This window comes from Scomber japonicus, chromosome 5, assembly GCF_027409825.1.
Source record: "Scomber japonicus isolate fScoJap1 chromosome 5, fScoJap1.pri, whole genome shotgun sequence".
Classification (NCBI taxonomy): Eukaryota; Metazoa; Chordata; class Actinopteri; order Scombriformes; family Scombridae; genus Scomber; species Scomber japonicus.
This window is the reverse complement of record NC_070582.1, coordinates 8,649,519-8,659,069: the sequence shown is the minus strand read 5'-3', so window position 1 is coordinate 8,659,069 and position 9,551 is coordinate 8,649,519.

Genomic DNA, 9,551 nt, shown 5'->3' with positions numbered 1-9,551 from the left:
CGCAGGCAGCAGGGAGCAGGACGTCTCCTAACCACAGTGTGGCAGCCGCTCATTGGTGTAACGCACGTGTCACTCAAAGTCGATCAGACAATGAGAAGCGAGCACACACCAGCCCTCATCTGTTTGGACCAATCAAAGTTTGACAAAAATCAAACTCCTCACTCAGATGCTCTTTGACTTCACTGCTTTTTAAAGGATAGATTCAAGATTTTTTTGCAAGGTTTGATTTAAAACAAACAGCCAGGTGCTCAAATACAGGGGCGATTTTAAACTAAGCAAACCTAAAAATAAGTAAATTATTATTGTATTTTTTTTTTCCTAAAAATGATTTCAAATGGTTTTTATTTGAACAGGTCTAATGTACTTTGGATAGTTCTGTCATTACTATTGTCTCTCCCTCAGGATTCATTAATAATAATAATAATAATACATTTTATTTGAAGGTGCCTCTCTGGGCAACAATAAGAAACAAAACAGATAGAAGACAGTGTAGAACAGACAAAACAGAGAAAGGTGAGGGTTAGGGTTCGGGTGAGGTAGGTAGTGCAGTTCAGGTTAAGTGGGGTATGATTTGAAGTGAGGGAGATCTATCTATCTTAGGGTCCTCTCTGTAGAAATCTGATTACCATTATTATTATTATATATTAAATTTCTTGCTGTGATCATTCCTCTTGTTCATATTGACTTTTAAAAGATCTAATCTTAATGTACTTACAGTGTAATCAGAAGCAGGTTTAAAAGGCCAAGTATGCATACAAGGTATTTGACTCCGGTTCAGCTTGCTTACACACAACAATCTTCAGAAAGATACACATGGACAAGAAGTCAAACAAAGATAATGAAACATAAACATATCACTATTATGTGCAAGCAAATGGCTGAAAAAATACATGCATACCTATAGAAACAAGTGGAAAACAACATCAATTGTCTATACACAGGTGAAACTGTACCGTAAATCGGGTACAAATGGTGTGAACAAAGAATGTTAAAATGAATATTAAATGTTTAAAGTCATACACTACTTTATATACATACATACAGTACATGCACAGTATATAAAATCAGCTCAAATATACATTATTGAATGAAATGTATATTTGTCTTTGCACATGTTATGATTTAAACTAAAATAAATACATATCATTTGAAGATACAGCAGGTTTTGTAGTGTTACAGGGCTATTGCACAGCGACTGAGGTAACTGTTCATAAGTTTGACAGCAAGGAGGAAGAGTTGCTCCTGTGTCTAATAGTTTTGGTGTAAAGTGCTCCGTAGCGCCCACCAGAGGTGAGAAGTTGGAATAGCTTACATATGTCAGTGATGGGTGGCCAAAGTCCACAAGCAAAAACAAAAATGTATTTAAAAGTTCACTTGTAGCTAATATGAAGCTTCGGCCGTCCAAACTAGACAAATGAAGTAGATATCTTTCAACAGTGTTTTTACAGACGTTTTAGAGCCAAAGTCTCTCTTTGTGTTACTATACTTCCACAGTTCATCAAGGACACTCAAACTCAAAGAGGGAATGCTAAAAAAGACTGTAAATGTGACAGATATCCACTTGATATGACTAACTCAGACTCAGACTGAAACCTCATATAAGCTTCACATCTACTTTTAAATGACTGTGTGGACACACTGTGACCGCCCCCCCCCCTATCCCACACACACTTATAAGACACCAACTATACTGATGCAATAGTCAAACATTACTCAGACAGTATCACATAACTTACAAAAGTAAAGTTGCTCTAAAAAAAGGACACAGTCATGGTGGTAGTTTACATAAAGTCTCATATATACAATATAGCATTACAGTAAAACAGTGGTGAGAGAAGTATTTAGATCCATTTCTGCAGTAAAAGTATCAGTACAATGTTAAAATACTGCAGTACAAGCAGAACTCTGTCATGAAAAGTCAGATTTAACTAAACATGCATTAAACAAGTAAAACAAGTATTAAAAGAAAAATGCAGTTCAAGTGTTAAAGTAAAAGTATCTGTGTTATCCCTCTGACTGATTTGTGTCCATGAGTTTGAGGTTTATCATGTTCTGCATTACAACATTCCTTAGAGGCTGACCATCAAACCATCAATGTGTCTCTCTCTCATTGGATAACAGACGATGATTCAGCTTCCTGCCCTGCACCTACACGTTGGTGAGTTAAGGACAATCCCTGTTTGTCTGTTTCACAATTTGTCTCTCAGGTATCAGTCTCTAATTACAAATACAGAAAAGTACAGTGGTGAATTAAAACAACATTAAATAGAGGAAAAAGTACACAAAGGTTAATTCCAACATCTCCATTGTTATTATCACTAAAACCATCTAGCCCATGTCCACCACGTCAAGGATGACACATTAAACTATGAGACTTATTTTCCACTGTGATGTAGGATGTATAAAAAGAGTCCAGCTGACCACGAGCAACATCAACCAACCAACACAATAAATATCTAAATCAACATCAGTAAAATGACTCAAGTCCAACATCTAATAAACAAATGATTATAAGTTACATGGAAATTTGAATGATAACAACTTGAAAACTGAATCCTCAAAACATGTTCACATACACATAATTAACCCTCCTGTCGTCCTCCTAGGTCAAATTGACCCTGTCTGTTTTGACTTGTTCCTTCTTTCCTCCCTTCCTTCCTCCCTCCCTCCTTTCCTTCCTTACCTCCTTCTTTCCTTCCTCCCTCCCTCCTTTCCTTCTTTACCTCCTTCTCTCTTTCTTTCCTCCCTCCTTTCCTTCCTCCTTCCTCCCTCCTTTCCTTCCTTCCTCCCCCCTTTCCTTCCCTCCTTTCCTTCCTTCTTCCTTCCTCCCTCCCTCCCTCCTTCCTTCCTCCCTCCTTTCCTTCCTTCTTCCTCCCTCCTTTCCTTCCTTGACTCGTGGACAACAGGATTTGGATGGATTGCAAATCTGCTTTTAATGTTTGATTGTTTTTGTTTGTTTTCTTTTATTTGTTTTGTTTTTCGATTTTCTATTTTCTTTTTTGCATTGCTTTTATTGATTGTGTTTTCACTTATCCTGTATGGTTTTATTGTTTTAATTGTTTTTGATTCTGTAATAAAATGTATTATTATTACAATTATTACCATTATTATTATTATTGTTACCATTATTATGGATTTAATATTGTAAGTTTACCAGAGGCCATAATATTCAAAAGCCATAAACCTTATTTTTATGTGCAAAGGTAAGTTATTGTAATTCCCAGAGGCTGAAACAACAAAGTATCCATGTTGGTATTAAACCTCAGTAAGCATGAGTCAGCAATACTGGTCTCAGTCTGGTGGTTATGAGTCCCCAACCACAATATTCAAACCCTGTATTGGCCAATGGGCAACAATTTTTACAACTGATAGTTCTTCTGATAAATCAATCCCAAGAGCACTTAAAGTAATTATCCTAAAACCGTGGCTCAGATAACAGAAGGAAGGTTAAGCGTGTGGATCTGCAGGTTTCTGTGTGTCACGTACCTTCTGTGGAAAAACTAAGCTTCCAGGATTTAGTGTGCTGGACCCATCAGTGATATAACAAACACTGAATTTGTTTTTATTCATTTTTTTCTCTGTTAATTTTCCCTGATCCACCAACAAAAGGCCTAATTTCCACCAAATGTTCCAGCTACTTTGGACCTGGATGAACTAATCTAATGGACTCAACTATAACGTCCCTGTTATACAGTCTTGTTTGTGTTTCCACAACATCTGAGGAAGCAGGTAGATCATACCAATTAGATTCATCAAGAATTTAAAAATGATAGCAGCATATATATAGAGATGCAGTATTAAGGTTTGTCCTGTTCTTTGTTTTTATTGCTGCATGTGTGTGTGTGTGTGTGTCTCCACTGGTAAACATATGTTATCTATTTCTACTTAACTTAACCATTGTGAAATAATCAGAAAAGAACATTTTATTTCTCTTATTAGTCTTTGTTCTCTTTACAGCCGCTCCATCTCCTTGCTCCATCACTGCTACTCTCTATCTTTTTTCTCTCGCTCTTTTATAAAACCAGTCAGGAAGCTAACATTAATGCCTTGCTCTATTTATAAAGTTACAAACAATGAAAAATGTCCTAAATCAATATAAAAGTACTTCCTTGTTTTATGAATGACGCAACACACAAGGTGAAGCAGTGGCCATGTGTATATTTAACCAATCAGCAACTTTTCATTCTTGTCCTTTTGGAAAGTACAATCAGTCAAGCAGGGATTTTTTGGGGGGTAAAACAATCTCTTTGGAACGTAATCTAGACCCTGATCCCTGAGGTGGAAACACAGGTAGAGGAATTGAGTCGAGGGAGACTTCCTGCAGTAAAAAGGCAGCTATGTGTATCTTCTCTGTTGATGTTTTGCAACTGGATCAGAAAATGACTGTGAGGGTTTTTCTAAACAGCAGGTAGAAAAACTATTATTACAGCCACAAGAGATGATTGTGTGTTGAGATGATCGTAAGAAAGCACAATCCTCGTCCTATATAAGCAAGGCTGGATTTCCACCTGGGCAAGTGTCCATTGGTTTTGGTAATTTGAAGAGTTGTGGATTTGTAAGGGAACATACACCACTCACTCACTTAAGGCCCTCTGTTGTAAAGGGTATAACACTATTAACCCTCCTGTTGTCCTTGAGTCAAGGACGGAAGGGAGGGAGGAAGAAGGAAGGAAGGAAGGAAAGGAGGGAGGAAAGAAAGAGAGAAGGAGGTAAGGAAGGAAAGGAGGGAGGAAAGGAGGGAGGAAAGAAAGAGAGAAGGAGGTAAGGAAGGAAAGGAGGGAGGAAAGAAAGAGAGAAGGAGGTAAGGAAGGAAAGGAGGGAGGGAGGGAGGAAGGAAAGGAGGGAGGAAAGAAGGAAGGAGGGAGGAAAGAAAGAGAGAAGGAGGTAAGGAAGGAAAGGAGGGAGGGAGGAAGGAAAGGAGGGAGGAAAGAAAGAGAGAAGGAGGTAAGAAAGGAAAGGAGGGAGGGAGGAAGGAAAGGAGGAAGGAAGGAGGGAGGAAAGAAAGAGAGAAGGAGGTAAGGAAGGAAAGGAGGGAGAGAGGGAGGAAGGAAAGGAGGGAGGGAGGAAGGAAAGGAGGGAGGAAAGAAGGAAGGAGGGAGGAAAGAAAGAGAGAAGGAGGTAAGGAAGGAAAGGGGGGGAAGAAGGAAGGAGGGAGGAAAGAAAGAGAGAAGGAAGGAAAGAAGGAACGGAGGAAAGAAGGAACAATAAAAATGGACAGGGTCAATTTGACCCAGGAGGACGACACAAGGGTTAAAAACACCATAATAATACTGGGTAGGGTCTCACTTTGCTATTAAATCAGCTTTATTTCTTCGTGGCATGGATTCCACAAGATGTTGGACCCTTTCCTTTGAGATTCTGGTCCATGTTGATACAGTTTGTCAGCTGTACATTCATGCTGTAAATCCCCTGATCTACCACATCTCAAAGGTTTTCTATTGGATTCAGATCTGGTGACTGGGGAGGCCACTGAAGTACACTGAACTCATTGTCATGTCCGTGAAACCAGTTTCCTTTGTGACATGGTTCATTATCACGCTGGAAGTGAACATTAGGGAAGCAGATGGTCAGCAACAATACTCAGATAGGCTTTGACGTCCAAACGATGATTGATTGAAGGGACCAAAAGTTAGCTAAGAGAACATTCCAGCACCACCAGCCTGGACTGTCGATATGAAGCAGTTTGGGTCTGTGGATTTGTGCTTTTGACACCAAATTATGAGCCTACCATCTATGTGCCTCAGCAAAAATCAAAGTTCATCAGACCGGGCCATTTTTTTCAGTCTTCTGCTTTTTATGCTCACCACAGCTCTAAAAAGTAGCTATCTGAGTGACTGTCAGTGACCTCTCTTATCAACAAAGTGTTTCCATATGCAGAACTGCTGCTGTAGTGAAACAGGAAGTACAATATTAGCCTCTGAAATGTAGTGGAGTGGAAATGTACAGTAACAGTAAAATAAATACAAAATTGAGGTGAAGGTTAATCATGATTATGTGATATCTACGTAGGCTATGGTTGCTTGTCTTATTAAATAATTGGAATATTTTGCTATTTCTAATGTCCTGGGATGAAATTCAGGTAAAAGGTCCATCAGGGGAACATTTCTTAGATGGATGACATGATTTAAAACATATGAAGACACAGGATGGAGGTTTCTGGCACAACGTTACCTACTTCCAAGGTGCATGGAGAAGTGGGGTTAGGGTTAGGGTTAGAAGAAGAAAGCCCAAGCTCTCGCAACACGTGTAGTATGGGAGAACTTTATTAATAGACCAACGTGTTTCAGTTTGTGGTCTTGGATAACCCTGATGAAGGCCACAAACTGAAACATATTGTGACGGCCTGCCCCTCTGTCTGCTCATTGGCTGTATGACTTCCCTGGGTGGAGGTTGGGACAGGTCGTCGGGCCATTTTGCCTCACCTGTGGGTGTATGGGAAACTGGGGATTTAAGGGCTGTATGACCACTTCTTCAGACTCTTGCTGCCTCCAGACTGAAACTTGTTTTCAGGCTTTCCACCAGCTATGTGGAACTAAGTAATATTTCTTCCTGCATTCAACACTTCACACATCCATACTCCACTCATCCATACACGGCATACATGACTGACCCTTAACATAACATTTCATACATACTTTTGGTTTATTTTTATTTAAGTTGTTTAGTATGGCCTAATTTCTACTGAAATAATTTAACCATTATTTACTTTCAAGTTAAAATGATTCAATAATAAATTAATTTTGATTCGTTATTTCATGTGTGGACTCCCTTTTTGCCACTAACTGGCCCGGTTTGTGACAACATGAAAATGATGAACAGTTAAATTGAAATGACTCTGCTCAGGTGGATGGACTTTTTACCCTGAAAGCACCTCAAGCAGGATTTTTTTCTTGTTATTTTATATTATTTATCACATTCAGACAGAACAGATGATAAAGAAACTCCCTTCAGGCTCAGTGACAGTAACAGTCAATATGAGATAAACCTCCTCCTCCTTCACAGAGCTGCAGGTGTATTAAGGAACCACCAGAGAGCGCTATCTGACAGACACTGCAAGATCTCTGTACTCTCCATAATCAGATGTTAGTTTAAAAAAGTATTTAAAGTATTTAATTCATTCAAATTAGTAATTTTATTAAGTAGCAGATCACCTTAATGAGTGTAGATGGATTTTGTGTTTCATTTTAAAGTTATTTGAACATAAATCCTCATTTATTTTAGTGTCAGCATTGAGAAAATCTACAGTCATACAGTATTTTCTATATTTATAAATCACATACTATGCCTTTACAGTCTACTGTAGAACCTAACACGGTTGATACTTGCCATTGGAAATATATACTTGCATATAAAGAACATATAGTGTGATATTTAAACATGTATGAGGACTTTATAATAATGTATATTGGTCATTCAGTGAACAGTATCTGCCTGCACTGTTAAGCTTCTCAGATACAGCACAGAGCAGGAAAATCACATTCTACAAGTTAAAGGTTTAAAATGATGAACTTTCATGACTCTTTAATTCCACCGAAGCCCCACTATTTAATGTAAAAACATGTCTTCCTCACATTTATTTATTTGACAGGGGCTTTTGTTCAAAGAGGCGTACTTGTACAGACCTTGATTCCCAAACAGACCTGCCTCTTTCAGTAACACTTCAGGAGCTGCCCTCGTGTCTGTGGCTCAGACCTGAATACCCACGGCTGACTGGTGAGTTGCACTAATCCTTTAAAGCTCAGCTGCTTTTCTTCCAGACCAGCCACCGTTTACTGTAAACTTACCGCTGAGTTAGAAATGCGAGAATTAGACAGAAATCATTCAAGGATCAAATGAGGTTAGAGTATCTGCTCGAGTAGAAGATGGACTGTCGGTCAGTGTCAGTAGAGCTGTGTGAGTCCAGAAACAGTTGAATATCCTAAATGCACCATACAGCAATTTGTAAAACATCTGCACTGTTTCAAGGTCAGTGGATGGAAACTCAGCGACATCTTAGCCTACCTCATATACACATTACACTAAATATTGTGGACTAAAGGATGTAGTCAGTTATATTCTACAAAATATTGTGTTTGACAGTATTTTCATCACTATTTTCCCACTATTTCATCCAAGGATCCTGCTTTCTTTTTGGTATTCTGCTGTCAGCTCTGCAGCACTGTAGAGATTTGTTTTCTGTTACCCACAAAGCTCCCATCACCCTCCCCCATCAGAGCCCCAATTGCCACTGTGAAGTAGTTGCCACAGCAACCCTGCTCCTCAACCATATCTGGAACAAGGAGGAGGAGAGGAAAGGAGAGGTCTGCAGCATTATGCCAGCGACATGCTCTAAAGGGAGGAGGGAAGTAGGATGTGTGTGTCTGTATTCAGGACGTCAGAAACCTTCCTCCAAATCGTCGAAGGAGAGAGAAGCAGCGATGGATTCCTGACGCCTTGCCACACCAACACTTCACATCTCAGCTGCGTCTTCACTGAACACTGAGCGCCTTGTTGTCCTGTCAACATCCAGACCAAAACACTGGAAAAATTGTTGTCCATTTCATCACCGGAGACAATAAATGCCCATTCATTCATTCCCAGTGGGACAAAGCATTTGTTTCCTGAACTGTAGAGAAAACACTGAAATCTGAGCGTTTGCTTTCCAAACAGAAAACAGACATTTTAAAGTTTTTATTCACCCTTATTCACATGTATTAAATTAATTTTGCCTTTTTTTTTTGCTGTTCTTGTGATCAGACTAACTTATACCTTTATGGACTTCCTTATAAATGGATCCTAAAAAAATCTGTAGTTAAAGAAATTGGGTCGTTTTCCAGATTTTAAGGCTCAGTGTGAAAACGAGAACACAGCCCTGCAGCCATTTCTAGCGTCATACTTTTTTTATTTTTTATTCCTCTGACTAAACATTGTCACATGACGCTCTGCAACCACGCTGATCGCAATCATGCTCCTCAGGCTTGGTCACCATGGTTACTTACTTCAAGCTTGGCGCTCCATGCTTGAGCAAAATCCAATTAATTACCGAAGAATTAAACACAATTTTTCAAGACTGCCTTAAAACAGGAGAAAGAGGTTTTCCTCACTGTAATCATCATTCCTGTTCATAACCACATACAAAAATGCAAGATTATCTTCTGCATTCAGAGTTAGCCAAGTGGATATCTGCCACATTTACAGTCTTTTTTTTTAGCATCAGTGTTTCCCTGTTGTGCTGCAGTGGAAGTATAGTAACAAAAAGAAAAAACTCGGGTGGATCACACATCAATCTCTGCACATCCACATCCACTCACTTCCGTTCTACTCCTTCAAAATAAAGAGAAATAAATTGATGATAGCACAGTAGAAGGAAGTGAGTGTATGTAGATGTGCAGAGATTGACGTGTGGTCAGAAAAATGAAGAGTAATAAATGTGTGGCCCTCCTGTGTTTCTATTTTATAACCTATGTAAGTATGGATGTCTATAACAGTTGGTGACACAAGTATCTCCTTATCGCTAAACCCAAGTGAAAAGTACATTTTGATCAGTTCTTCCATGGCAGGCATAATGCACG